Here is a 15376-nt window from a genome sequence, read left to right as displayed (position 1 = left end):
GGGCCCCCGCGGCGCCGCGCTCGCCCCGACCCCCGGCCCGGCCGCCTGCCCCCTCCCCCGGGAGAGCAAGCCGGGCGGCCTGCCCCGCCGGAGCAGCATCATCAAGGTAGGTGGGCGAGGGGCACCCGTCGCCCGCCCCCCGCCGTCCGCGGGGGCTCTTTACCCGAGAGGGGAGTAGTGGTGGCAGGAGGGGGGTGTACGAGGAGCCAGCCCCCTGCTAACGGGAGCCAGGGGTGCGCTGGTGCTTGGAGTGGTTGAGCGGGGACTGGGTGCATATGGCATTTGGGAAGAATGGAGAGGTGGTCCTGAATGTGCAGGGAGCTGTGCTCAGACATCCCCCGCGGAACTTAGGGATGTCACCTCTCCCAGGATTGGCCTGGAATGATGGCCTGTACCTGCTTGGCAGGGCACGCTCTCTTGTGGTAGCCTCGGCTGGTAACAGACTCCCTGCAAGGTTTCCATTGTATGTTAAAAACAGTTACCATGTGAAAGCATGTTCTTAAAAATCCCAGGCAGTGAACAGAGATTATTTAATAGGTTTCTTCTCATCGCTCTATAGTTGCCTCTTGCAAACAGCTGGACTCAGAGGGTGCAAAAAATCCCAGGTCGCTCAATCTCACGGAGAAATGGAGCAGGTTTCTGAACATAAATGCCCATTTCGGCTTTCTTAGGGTCAGAGGCGCTGAGAGATTACAGTCCTGCACGGTTTAATCTTTTCCTTGCTGCAGTAGGCAGGCCTCCAGCTCTGTGGAAGTTCTTTTGGGTAGTTTGCTTGGTTTTGCTATCTTTTGCCTGGGGTTATTTAGCAAAAGGAAGTCAGCGATTGTTTTGTGCATTTTAAACTCCAGGAGTAATGTAAGGAACTCCTGAGTTTGTGATGGTTTCGTTCTAATATTACATTTTGGTCTGCAGTGCAAACATATTTCTCCTGACATGAAGTGAAAAAAAATTGATGAGCTAAGAAGAGCAGAGCCTTAGGAAGGGCTAGCTCTTTCTGCTCAAGTTTGGAACAAATAGAAAATGTTGCTGTCTGAAGGCTGAGAGGTCACCAGGACGGTGAGCATCAAAGCACCCTGACACGGCTGTCCCCACCTTCCTGTGGCAGATCATCAGCGGGAGGGGGAGAGCAGAACGGGCCACAGTGAAGAGAATTGGCACTGGTGGTATCTGAAATTTAACTGGACCTACAGAAACCTTCTGAGTAGCATGTAGTGTCTGATGGTATTATCAGCCTCTGCAGTTACCTAGTGAAATATACAACCTTGCTACTCTATGTAACAGGCAATTGTGAAACTGGTTTTCGCTTTGTCATCTGTTGGCCCGGTTTATGGCTGAGCAAGGGCACAGTTGGAGGGCTTAAAGATCAAGTGTATTACCTATCTGCAGCAGGCGTTTAGAGTTTAACTAAGGAAAGCAAAAGAGGTTTTTGCTGCATACCTACCTAGCTTTTAGTGACTTAACGTTTTCTTCTACTCTCTCGCTTATGTTGCCATGGAAGTTGCTTTCAACCGTGCGTGGTACTCAATACCCATTGACAGAGTTATGTGTCATAACTGTTTTTATTGGTTACTAGATATTTGTGGTGATTTTGCACTGCAGTGTTAATGAAATCTTCTGACGTAAAAATTCCAGAGAAGATAAAAGCTGACCACATTTTAACTCCTCTCCCTCAATTTTTTTGAAGGGCCTGATCTTGCACTATTTTTTAAAAAAAAAAATTCAGATTTAATTGTTGTCTACATGTGGTTCACAGTGTAACTTATTTAATTACAACAGCATCTGTTTTAATTTTGCATTCATGGGAGGTTAGGAAGAAGGATGGTTTGCCAACATTTCTGACATGTGGAATTGAGAACTTGTTGGTAGATATCATTTCTTCATTGAAGATGCTAGAAGCACATGGGGAAATGATTAATAATTCAGAAATCACTGGAATTTTGAAAGTTTCCCAGATATCTTTGTCTTCTTTCTAATGGAGGCAGTTGGTCCCTTGTTTGCAGTTGTAGCCCTAGATATACATTGTGAGGAATGTAGTAGGGGTTCAATAGGTTGCTTCCTGAATGAATGGACAAATGATAAGAAAGTACATATTTTCTCTAAGTTCTTTAAATTTTTAAAATGGCTCATTGGGATTTACCAGTCGCATATCTTATGTATTGTCTCGTATCTCCTAAGATGACTTGACTCCTTTTTCTTGCCTCTATTTTCAATGTGCATTTTCTTAATCACCCTTTAAAACTATGGAAATAGTGTTGAAAGTTGATCAAGCCTGGATTTTAGAGGAGGAGTATGCTATATTTAAATAGGTAATTACTTGGTATTTACTCCCTTTCAGTTGGCGTCTTGAGGTATCAAGATTTTAGAAATTTAGTGTGGCATTTTCTAAAGACATGACAGCATCAAGTTAATAACGTAATAGAATAAAGAGATCTTTAACTTTAATACCGACTTTCATAAAGCAGCAAATAATGCACAGGTATTTTTGTCACACGAATGGCAGAATTACATTTCACTTTTGTTAAAATGTAATAAACAGCTTAGCAGGAGCCCATGTGAAAAAGCAGTGGTGACATCTTTCTTTGGTTTCTTTTGAATAAAGGGATGAATGCAGTCAGGTGATGGAAGGGGAGAGGCGGGAGTAGATTAGTGAGCCTGGTGATGACGGCGGACTTGAGGGCATGGCGCGGAGCGTGCGTGCTCACTAAGGATCAGAGGCTGGTGTTCGTGGGGTTGCATTAGTTGCAGTGTCCGGCTATGCCTGTTTCCTAGTTCATCACAGTCTTGACCTTCCTCTTAGGTGGGGATCCCCAAATCAGAGAGAGAAATAACAGCAGAAATGGGATAAACAGTGGGCAAAGAAGGGGAACTAAATCCACTGTAGGCTGACTGGAATGATATTCCTTATTTAAAATTATTTCTTTGGAACTCCATCTGTTTTGTAAATGTGGTGTTGAGTAAGAAATTGTAAATTGTAAAACTACATTTTCTGCCAAAACAGATGCACAGATCCATACTAAAAGAGCTCCTTGTTTATGGTAAGAGTGTCGATGGAAATTCAGGGTGAGCAGCCTGGTCAGACCTTTCTAAGTACCTTGAGAAGAAAAATAAATCATGGAACTCATCACCAGACTTTTCTACTTTTCCTTAGCTTGTTGAAAATAGTGTCACACTTTTTAGCTTATTCTCAAAGGCCTATTACTAGATTTTTAGGGGAGAAGCCATTATGTTTGTCATCTTTAGTAATCTAGTAAACGAAAACGTCACTTTCATTTTCTCTTTCCATATTTCATTTCATCACACCATTCAATACAGTCCACGCTTTATTTTGAAACAGTTAATTTGGTTAGCTGTTCAGATGGCATTCATTTTTTACAAATAGCTCCATCCTTTAATTCAGAAGCTTGGTCTAAAAATATGAAGTAACACTTTAAGCCTTAGATTTCTTTTTAAGTTTTGAAATAAATGAAGTTAAAATGTCTATTAGTTTGGATGGTTTACTTTAGTCAAAGCTAATTAAATATTTTGGATGGTACATTAAGAGAGGTGATTTAATTTGCATAAAATAAAATTCACTCCCGTTGGTGTCTAGTTCTATGGAATTTGACAAACACATGTAAGTCATGTAACCACTACCACAACCAAGATCTAGAACAATTCTATCATCTCAAAAAATTCTCCAAGTCTCTTTGCAGCCTTCCCTGCCCCCTATCCCCTGACCATAACAACTATTGATTTGGGTATTTAAAAAAAATAAGTTGGAAGTATAGCCATTATACTATTTTGGTATTTAAAAGTAATGACAGCAGCCACTGTTTATTAAGCACTTACTATGTGCAAAACACATGAAAAGTGTTTAATTTGATTCTGTGACCTGGTCTTGCACCAACCATGGAAGCTGAAGAAAACCCCAAGTTCAGAGGGGTTAACCGCTTGTCCAGGGTGCTGGAGCTGGTTGTTGTACCCCGCTTGGGCACTCCACTGACCCCCACATTACACTGGCAGTGTTAATTTTTTTGTATACTTAAGGAAGCATTGGTGGTTTGGAACACCAGATTTGGTTTTCCCCTTTAAATGTAGGGGATACTGAAGGGAAAAAAAGAATCTCAATTTCTTCTGGCAGAAGAAGTTGGCAGATAATATGGCCAGGCAGCTGTCTAGTCACCTGTTATGGCTGCCTGACCAGAGACTCTGGCTTCGCTGGGACCAAAGGTTTGACCTTGTCCAGGGTGGCAGCCCTTAGTTTTCTTAATATCACTGTTGTCCTTATTATAGTGTCACGGTGTGTAGGGGAAATGCTTTTGCTAACTTTCCGCCAACGTAGATTCCCTATGTCTTGATGCTGAGCACCGCATCATGGGGAACTAGCAGGCTTTTCACATCTATTATGCATATTTAAACAAAATAATTAAAATGTACATTATGGTGTAAATAAAGTAGACTCTTTGCAGGCCAAAGCTGGGCTGTATTTATCAGTTCTGCACAGAAAGCAAGCACTCAATAACCATTTTCTGAATTTTATCTTAAGAATAATATCTGCATTTGACTTTAGACTTTTTTTTCTGAATGGGGGCTCGGGGGAGACAGCTGTACACCCAGCAAACCTGTGGGCGTATCATGAATATTCAACCAACAGTAACTGGATCACAGAGTGAATTTGTCTGGTTAAACAGGCAGCCTTGGTCATTTAGGTCAGAAAACTCTGGTAGCCAATCAGCAAGTCTCCACTTGGCTTTGTACTGATGCATGTGAGGGAGTCCAGGCTCCATAACTGCTGCAAGGCGGGCGCAGGGCCGTGAGTCTCAGCCACTCAGAGAGCTTTCGTCACACTTCAGAGTTCAGTTTCAGAAGTCATTAGGGGGTGTTCATTTTCAGACCCTAAAAATTACTTACCCCTTTTGCTTCTGCCCTTCCCTGTCTTCCAGCCTCCCCTCCAAACAGTGATGCTTGACTTGTGGTGCTTTTCACCAGGTCCAGATAGACAACCAACAGGAAATTGTTTATTATTATTTTTTAAATTGCCTATCTTGGCCTCTTGAGTTAGTTTCTTAGAATGCTCTCTCCCAGAATCTGTTCAGTTCCTTTTATAGTTCTGTATGCTCTGTAAGGGGTCTAAACGAGACTGTTCTTTTTTTAACGCTTAAGTTCCCCATGCCTCCGAATTCAACGAAATAGGGCCGTGCTATCTGCAGCCTAAATGCAGGTATAAATGAATTGTGAACGTTCACGTGTTCCCTTCCGACTCTACTTTATACCTGTGTTCAAAAATAGATGCTCTGTTCCTTATTAATGCTAAATTTTGTCTGTCATTACTTGCTTGTCTACCAGACCTCCAGATTACTTCAGCTACTTATGTTTTATTTCGAATTAATGGATTCTGTAGTACAGGGGATATTCATATATTTTTACCAGTGGGCCACAGGATCAGAAACTGTGCAGGCTGCCTGGCCAGCTTTTCTCTGCTGTTGATAATGGTGAATGGACAGGGTCGTACCCAGCATGGGTGTTAGCAGTGACTCAGACAAGTCGGAACCCCCGGGGGGGTTTCAGTGGGACCTTTGTTCCTTATGGCAGGATAATCCCATAGCTTTAGGGGGCTCAGAGCGTACAATGACTTACACTGGGCTTTAGCAACAGTTGTGTGAGTGGGCCAGTCTGCTGGCAGGACGCCTGGCACCTACCTGTCTCCGAAGGGCAGAGGAGGGCAGGTGGGAGGCCCTGCTGGCTGTGAGTGCTTGGTCACGTGGCGGGGGATTAGGTAAAGCTTGTTCTGGGTAGTCATCTCAGCTGGGCTGTACAGGCAGACCACCTTTTATTGTGGTTCGCTTTATTGCGCTTCACAGATAGCGTGCTTTTTACAAGTTGAAGGTCTCTGGCAACCCGGCGTCGAGCAAGTCTGTTGGCGCCATTTTTCCAACCGCGTTTGCTCACTTAGTGTCTCTGTGTCACGTTTTGGTAATTCTCGCAGTATTTCAAAATATTTCCTTGTTATTATGTTTGTGATGGTGATCTGTGATCAGGGATCTTTAATGTCACTCTTGTAATCATTTAAGGGCACCACGAACCGTGCCCATGTCAGACGGCGAACTTAATTGATACATTTTGTGTATGTTCTGACTGCTGTCACCTCCCTGTTGCCTGAGACACAGCAATGTTGAAATTTGGCCAGTTAACAGCCCTGCAAGGGCCTCTTAAGTGTTCGAGTGAAAGGAAGAGTCACACTTCTCTCATTTTATTTTATTTTTTCTCATTTTAAGTCAAAAGCTAGAAATGATTAAGCTTAGTGAGGAAGGCATGTCGAAAGCCCAGATAGGCTGAAAGCCAGGCCTCTTGCGCCAAACAGTTAGCCAAGTTCTGGATGCAAAGGAAAAGTTCTTGAAGGAAATTAAAAGTGCTGCCCCAGTGAGCACACCAATGGTAAGAAAGCGAAACAGCCTTATTGCTGATATGGAGAAAGTCTGAGTGGTCCGGAGAGACGATCAGACCAGCCACCACATTCCCTTAAACCAAAGCCTAGTCCAGAGCAAGGCCGTAACTCTCTTCAGTTCTGTGAAGGCTGAGAGAGGCGAGGAAGCTGCAGAAGAAAAGTTCGAAGCTTAGCAGAGGTTGGTTCATGAGGTTTAAGGCAAGAAGCCATCTCTGTGACATCAGAGTGCAAGGTGAAGCAGTGAGTGCTGATGACGAAGCTGCAGCAAGTTATCCAGAAGATCCAGCCAAGATCATTAATGAAGGGAGCCACACTAAACAACAGATTTTCAATGTGGATGAAACAGCCTTCTATTGGAAGAAGATGCCATCTAGAACTTTCATAGCTAGAGAGGAGAAGTCAGTGCCTGGCTTCAGAGCTTCAAACGACAGGCTAACTCTCTTGTTAGAGGCTAATGCAGCTGGTGACTTGAAGTTGAAGTCATTGCTCATTTACCATTCCGAAAATCCTAGGACCCTTAAGGATCATGCTGAATCTACCCTGCCTGTGCTCTGTAAGTGGAACGACAAAGCTTGGATTACGGCACATCTGCTTGCAACATGGCTGCAAGTGAATACTGAATATATTAAGCCCACTGTTGAGACCTATTGCTCAGAAAAAGAAGATCCCTTTCAAAATCTGACTGTTCAATGACAATGCACCTGGTCACCCAAGGACTCTGAGGGAGATGCACAACGAGATACATGTTGTTTTCATGCCTGCCAACACAACATCCATTCTGCAGCCCGTGGACCAAGGTATGATTTTGACTTTCAAGCCTTATTATTTAAGAAATATATTTCGTAAGGCTATATAGATGCCATAGAGAGTGATCCCGCTGATGGGTCTGGGCAAACTCAGTTGAAAACCTGGAAAGGATTCACCATTCTAGATGCCATGAAGAACATTCATGATTCATGGGAAGAGGTCAAAATATCAACGTTAACAGGAGTTTGGAAGAAGTTGATTCCAACCCTCATGGATGTCTTTGAGGGTTTCAAGACTTCAGTGGAGGAGGTAATTGCAGATGTGGTGGAAACAGCAAGAGAACGAGAATTAGATGCGGTACCTGAAGATGGGGCTGAATTGCTGCAATCCCATGATAAAACTTGAATGGATGAGGAGTTGCTGCTTATGGATGAGCAGAGAAAGTGGTTTCTTGAGTTGGAAACGACTCCTGGTGAAGATGCTGCGAAGCTTGTTGCAATGACAAAGGATTCAGAATATTACATAATCTTAGTTGATAAAGCAGTGGCAGGGTTTGAGAAGAGTGCCTCCAATTTTGAAAGAAGTTCTACTGTGGGTAAAATGCTGTCAAACAGCACTGCGTGCTACAGAGAAATCGTTCTTGAAAGGAAGCATCAGTTGATGGGGCAGACTTCATCGCTGGCTTATTTTAAGAAACTGCCAGTCACCCCCGCCCTCAGCAGCCACCACCCTGATCGGTCGGCAGCCATCAACATCGAGGCAAGATCCTCCACCAGCAAGAAGACTACAACTCACTGAAGGCTCAGAGGATGGTTAGCTTTTTCTTCTTCAACCAATAAAGTATTTTAAAATGAAGGTATGTATATTGCTTTTTTAGACACAATGCTTTTGCCCACTTAGTAGACTACAGGGTAGTATAAACACAGCTTTTATATGCCCTGGGAGCCAAAAGATTCGTGTGATTCTCTTTGTTGCGATATTTGCTTCTTCGAGGCAGTATCTCTGAGGTGTGCCTGCACGGTGGGGTCTTGGTCTGTCCTCAGGACACACGTTGTATGTCTGGATTATTCAGGGGGAAGAATACTGGTGGGAAAACTAGAGGGTGTGAAGTTCGGTGCTTGGATCAGATTCTGCCTCCCTCTCTTCCTTCCTCTTGACCTTGGGCAAGATATTTAAGTCTGTGTGTCTAGTTAACCCACCTCTAAAACAGACACGAGGATATCTCCCTCATAACATTGTCGTGGAGATTAAATGAGATGATGTGTGTGGCATACTCAGAACAGCGTGTGGCCTGTAGTAAATACTCAATCAGCAGCCCCTGGTATGTTTAGTTTCTCTTATTTAGAGTTGATCCTGAGATGAGCAAACTCATTTAGCTTCATTTGAATTGGAGATCACTAACACTGCCATCCCCGTTTTGAAAGTCTTATCTTTTGAGACACAAAGAATGTACCCAGATAAGTTTCTCAGACTTCTTCTGAAGATGCTTCATGAGTGATTTTTGTTCTGGTGCCTCTCTCAACCTGATGCGTCAGTACAACTGAGCTCATATCTTAATAGCCCCGCTTCAATAGCCCCACTTCAATAATCGGAGGGCACTCGACATTAGTTTTATTGCACCAAGCCCCCATATGTCTTGGTTTGCCCAGCATAGTCCGGATTTACCCTGGACAAAACCAGGGTTTTGTCCTCTCCGCTCTCCTTTGATGGATTTCAGAGCTTTTCAGGAGGGAATCATTTCCCGTTTTTGTCTCTTTTTAACAAAGTTTGATTTACACTTTTTAGGGTCCTGGAGGGTAAAGCAGGTAGTAGTAACAATTTGTTTTCAGGTGAGTTCTTTCTGTTAGTATTTATCCCTACTATTGTTTTGGAATTGTCAAATAATATAAATTATTTATATTTAATAATTATATAAATTATTATATAAAGATATTTATATAAATTATATAAACATAATTTATATAAATTATAAAATTATAGAATATGTTTATGCCTTCAGCACATTACTTTGAGTTCAGTACTGAGGTATCTTCTTGGAGTATGCTAAATACACGGATTTGGAAATAGCAGATATTACCACCCCAGAACCCGGGCAGCTGGATTTAAAAGTGATTAATCATGTAGATTCATGGGAGTTTTAGAACGGAAAGAGATCATGCAAAATTCTTTTGTAGTTATAGAGAGGCAAGGCCATACTGATCAGTACATCTAGCTCCTAGCTATGGTTGAGTTCATTTATTTGCATATTAGCCTAGCAGAATTGGAAAAAAAATTGTTATGTAATACTGCAGTATGTGAGTATTAATAGCACAAGATGTGGTCTTCCAAACAGCTATTTTTGAGAATTTGTTTTTTTGGCTATAGATAGCTGCATGGGTACACATGCTACACTTGTGCATGCATATGTACTCTGAAGACTCTGTTTATAAATAGTAAAGATTAAGAACAAGCCAAATAACATAGTGGTGGTTGGCACGAGTCCTGTCTTGTGAGAGACCGATGGGTAGCAGGTGTCTGCTCTCTAAATTGAAAATGCCCAGGCAGGGGGAGCCTGTTTTTATGAACATTGCTAATGAGGCTTCGGTTGCTCTTGACCAATTAGCGTGGCCACAGAGGGATGAGCGACCTCGTTTGCAGCTACCATTAGAATCACAAGCTCTATGACTCTCTCTACATGGTTTCCTGCTACTTTTTCTTTTTCATCTTCCTTCTAAGCTCTGATATCCTGTGAGCATAAGTAGATGTAATTTTGCAAATAGTTAAAATGGTTATTCTTGGAGGAAATACAGCAAGTTGCTTAGATTTTTGTTGCTATTAATCCACGCTAATAGATTATATTAAATACCAATAGAATCATTCAGAGGGTTTCATATCAGAACTGATAGAATTCCTGATGTAATGTGGGTTTAACGGATGTGTTTGTCTTTGGAATTTTTGGTGGTTTGTTGAAAGCGATCTATATATTCTTTCAAGGCTTTCTCTGGTTTTATGTATATTCCCATAAATGTTTTTTCTATACATTAAAATAGTATCAGAAGTTGAATTGCTATGTCATAGGATATACGTATATTCAGCTTCAGTAAATATTATCGTGTGCTTTTCCTAACTGACAAAACTAATTGACACACCCACCAGGTTATGTGAGTTCTAGTTGCTCTAAATGCTTCCTAATACTTGGCATTGTCCGTGGTTTCTGTTGGTTTTAAATTGTATCTGTGATGGTTATGTAATGCACTGTGGCTTTTAGGTTGCATTTCCCTGATGATGAGTGATGTCGAGCACCTTTTCCTGTTTTCTTGGCCATTAGTATATTCTCCTTTGTAAAATGCCTATTCCTATCTTTCGCCCATATAAAAAAATTGGGGTTTTTATATTTAAAAAAATTAATTTGTGGGACTTCTTTACATTTTCTGGGTATGTCTTTTGTGTGATATGTATATTGAAAATTTCTTCTCCCAGTATGTGACTTGTCTTTTCATTATCTTAAGGGGCACCTCTTAATGAATAATAAGTCTTATTAGTTTTAGTGAAATCCAGTTTATCAGCATTTTCCTTTACGGTTGTCCTGTGTATGATATTTTAACTTAGCTTGAGACCATGAAGATATTCATTTATTTAACTTCTAGAACCTTTATTTTTCAAATTTAGCTCTGCAGTCTGTCTGGAACTTATTTGTGTGTGTGGTATGAGGTAGGGGTCAAGATTTTTCTTTCCATGTAAATATCCAGTTAATTAATCCAGCACCATTTATTTGAAAATATCATTTCCCTATTGCACTGCATCGGCCCTTTGTCATATATCAAGTGACTTTATATGTGTGGGTTTGTTCTGAAGTCTGTTTTGTTAGATTGGTCTATTTGCCTATTCTTTCGTTCATACTGTCTTTCTTCCTAGGTGTATACCCAACAGATAATTAGGCCATTTGTGTATCAAAAGATATGTACAAGAATGTTTGTAGCAGCATTAACTGTAAGAGCCCCAAACTGGAAACAACCCAAATGCTCATCTTTTAAAATAAGCATATCACACAATGGAATACTATGAAGAAAAAAGACAGACAGACAGACAGGAACAACAAAAAGAGCAGATGACTGCTACATGTACCGCTCTAGCCTCTCAAGATAATGTTGAGGGAGAGAAACCAGACACAAAAAGAATGCATGTTGTATGATTCCGTTTATATAAAGTTCCAAAACAGACAAACTGATTTTTGGTGATAGGAGTCCTAATAGTGGTCCCATTTAAGGCTCATGACTGGGAGGGGGGACCCAGGGGCTTCTGGGTGTCACTGATTTTTGGTTGTTGGATCTGAGGGTGGTTCCACTTTGTGAAAATCCGTTGAACTGCACACACTCCTGGCTTCCAGAGGTATATCATACTTCAATAAATAAGTTGATTTACACAATTGAGAAAATAAATCAAAATTAGATGCGTACAGGCTGCTTCACTCTGCACTGTTTAGGACACTGCCTTTCATAGTTTGCTGCTGTCTGTCGATCAACACGTAAAACACCTTTTCGCTCCAGTGGGGTTGCAGCGAGGCCTGGTGGAGGCCCAAGCTGTGTGATGGTGTGGAGTTGGGGGGTAGGGGAGACGCTGGCTGGAACAGCAGGAGGACGGGATCCTTGCTGGGCTGTGCTGAGAACATATCAGGAGCCGGGCCTGGAAGGAGGGGGGGCGGCGGGCTGACACAGTGGTGAAGGGAGTGTTGGTCACTGGCGTCATCTTACTCTGTTGTGATCGCTGGGAGTTTTGACGATCGGTTTGGTGTGATTTTGAGCGTTTTCATCCCTTCTGGTGCGCTCGAAAGATTTACTATTCGAAAGTGTGCTGCTCACACAAAACTTTGAGAACCTCTCCTTTGTGGAGCACCTGTTCTCTGCAAGACGGCTTTCTAGAGAGCACTTTTGGTCTCAAAAGCAGTGAACAAACAGAAACCAGTTATCCAGGTTTGTAGGCAAAAGCGAGAGCTTTGTGTTGGCCACTGAAGAGCCATCTACCCGGGGTCCCAGGTGGCCAGCAGAGTTTTGGCTCTGTCGGCATTTATCTTGTCCCATCGAAATGTTCTTTCAGGTGGGGAGAACACCAGCTCTACAAATGGGCCACACTGGAATTTTTAGGACCCTGAATTATCTGGATTCTAAAACGCACTAACGTGCAGACCCACTCTAGTCCAATTAAATCAGAATTTCCGGGGTTTCCCTAAAGCGCCCTGGGAGATTTCAGGGCATGGTCAGGGTTGAAAATAGCTGAAACCTTTCTCCTGTGTTGGGTCTCAGACTGGTCAGCTCTGTTAGGTATGACAGAACAAGCAGCCCCAGAATCCTGCAGGTGACAGGCGGTTGGTTGGTGATCCTGTGGCTGGTAGGGCGCAGGGGTAGGGTGCAGCCTTCAGCTGCCTCAGTGGAGCCTCTCCTTCGAGGAGTTGAGTTGCCCTTTTTCCGAGGGGGTGTGTAAGACACTGATGGCTCTCCCGTGCATCAGGTCAAATCTGGAGAAACTGACTTACGTGTAAAAATGGTGGTCTGCCCTCTGTGCTAATCGTTGTACCTTAAGAATGTATTTTTGATCCAAGTAAAGGAGTATGTTGCATTCATCCAGGCCCTGGGTTCATTATTTGGGGCCTTAATCTACCTGGATTGATCTTCACTGTGCGGCCACTATATCCTGGTCCATCCCTCACAAGAGAAAAGACCTCTGTGTACCCAGGACGTTCTACATCATGGAAGGAGACCTCTGCAGGAGGGATATTTTTTTGAAAGAACTAATTTGGCTGAGGCATGAGCACTGTTTCTAGAGAGAGCTGATTGTACATTTCAAACTTTAACCACCGCAGGCGGTGACGTGTAGTAAAAATGCTGTTTACTCGTGGCAGATTATACGACGACCCTTGAAGACAGGTGTCTGTTTGTACAGGTAATTTATGCTGGGAGGAAGAGAACAATCTGGTGATGCTTCAGGACATCCCGTGCCGGTGTGCCAACAGTCGGGGTGGGTGTGTCTTGATCTTCGGGTGAACGTCTACTTTCTGAATGCTGTAACCTTTTCCTCTTGCCACACGGACCCTTGCGGTCAGGAGGAGTGACCGCTGAACTCCCAGAGCATCTGTAAAATATATTTTCAGTCACGTGGAGACATCAGTGTTGCGGATTCGTGGTCTTCGTGACTTGCCGTGTGCTGTTTCTCCAGGACTTGGCTGCTCTTATCAACAGGCCACCATTATTCACGCTCATCCTTTTAGGTCAATTGTTTTTCTCTTCCAGGTTAACATGAGTGGATATTCCAGAATAGAAGCTTGTGTCCCCCTGTCCTGGCTGGGAAGGCCGAGTCTTTGGAGACCCCGGACTCTGGAGGCCGGAGGATGCACAGTCTGGCAGCACAGAAGTGTTCTCGAGCCTTCCTGGCTGTGGTTGGGACCCACTTATTCGTACATAATTGATACACCTCTAATTGTTGTTTTATTTACTTATTTGTAAATGGGAGGCAGAGTAGAAATGAGCTTTAACATTCTTTGGGGGAGAAAGTCTACAATCTTTCTGTGAAAGTTTAGTACTCCCTAATATTTACCAAGCTAAGAATTGGAGGGGTTTCCTTTCCTATAGCGTAATTAGCCAGATCTTCTTACCCGTCTTCTCTGTTAGGGAAGAAAGTATTGTTGAAGATTACTTTTAATCGTTAAATACCCCTTTTGCCCGCAAGAATACCTGCCATTGATGAATGATACCCTGAGGGGACTAGAAGCAAGAAGGTGAAACAAAGCGAGAGAAATAGGCAAGTAGCCTTGCTGGCTGGCTTCTCACTTAGTGGAGGAGAAGTGTCCTCCCTCTGTGACAGTGCCCTGACCTCAGTGCGTTTATCTTGCTGGTTGCCAGACGGCAAGGTAAAACAAGGAGGGAGATGGCCTAGGAGATGTCCCCGAAATAACAGGCTGCGGTAGAGCTCCGGACCCAGATAGGACTTGGCGACTCTCAGGCCTGCCATTCCTACGAGCGCCAGGGGCCGTGGGATCCATGCATTATGCTCCAAAAGAGTGCTTTCAACCTTTTCTACACCAGGCTACAGACAGAGAATGATGTCGTTGTACAGCTCAGTTTGAAGAGGTGGCTTGTGGCTACAGGCCCCCACCCAGCTGTGACGCGGCCAGGGATGGAAGGTGAGGGCTTGCAGGATCAGTATCCTGGCCAGCCTGTAATCCACCGGCGGCCCCTGGTGCTCTGCCAGGGCACCCACATTTAGTGGAGGCTGTGCTTTCCAGGTGGTAGAGAGGAGAACAGAGGTGTGAGGAAAGGTACGGTTGGCTCTGGGTGCCCTGCATCCATGGCTGCTGAGGTGATGCCCCCCCGTTACACAACTGCGGGGGCCGGCTCACCTCTGTGGTGGACAGGAGCTCAGCCCTGGGACATGCCATGGAGCTGCGGCCGCTGGAGCCACGTGGAGCCTGTGCAGACAGCATCAGTAGACAGGTGTGAGACCTGGGCAGGATGGGGCATCTCAAGAGTGAGAGGGACAGTCAAGCATCTGCGTTCACAGCAGGGCCGATGTCGTGTATAGAGCGGACTGTTAGTCTAGCCTTGGGCTTTTCTCCTATATCTGAACAGAGCCAACCATGGGGTCATGTTTAAAACCAACAACAAAACAGCCCCAAGTAGGCAGGGAGGCTGAACTCCCTGAGTTCCTCTGCAGAAGCCTCAAGCCTGAGACGAGGACTCCAGTTCCGGTGCTCAGGGCTCTGTTCTGTGGGGACGGGAGCTGCAGGTGGGGAGCCCCGGGCTCTCATCTGGGGTTTGTGCCTCTGCCCCATCGTAATGTTAAATGCACCCAGAGGAGTCCGCCTTCTCCTCTTGTGCACGTAAGAGGTACATGAATTCTCGTCTGCCAGATTTCTTAGGTGTGTTTTGGGCACTTGGGTCAGTACTTTCTGGGTGACTTTCTGATGTGGTAGGTAAAGGCTGTATAAATCTCGGGAGGATCTGTTTATCTGAGTGATTCGGTTGCTGCTAGTTTACTGTTTCAGTTCTTTGCATGAGAAAGATCTGTGCTGTTCCTATAAGTTTACTCATAGATCCATTACACCACTCACTCTCCATCCTAAAAATCCTAATGAGAGACTCTATCCTGTTTTAAAGGTCACATTTAATTTCCCACTTCTCTTATCATCTATAATATACAGTACTCCCTGTGCCACCTTATTTGAATATCATGTTT

The 15376-nt window shown here is 43.8% G+C and overlaps 1 protein-coding gene across 1 annotated transcript in view; it reads left to right on the top strand.

Annotated features, from left to right (window-relative positions):
* The first annotated feature begins 6 nt into the window (after nucleotides 1-6).
* Nucleotides 7-15376, top strand: part of PLCL2 (phospholipase C like 2) — a 190833-nt gene continuing 175463 nt past the window's right edge. The window contains exon 1 of the mRNA XM_024747559.1: nucleotides 7-106. The gene's annotated coding sequence lies outside the window, so the exon portion shown is untranslated. The remainder of the gene's footprint in view (nucleotides 107-15376) is intronic.

This window comes from Neophocaena asiaeorientalis, unplaced genomic scaffold (genome assembly GCF_003031525.2).
Source record: "Neophocaena asiaeorientalis asiaeorientalis breed wild unplaced genomic scaffold, Neophocaena_asiaeorientalis_V1.1 scaffold33, whole genome shotgun sequence".
In the NCBI taxonomy this organism is placed as follows: Eukaryota; Metazoa; Chordata; class Mammalia; order Artiodactyla; family Phocoenidae; genus Neophocaena; species Neophocaena asiaeorientalis.
This window is presented reverse-complemented; position numbering and strand designations above follow the sequence as displayed.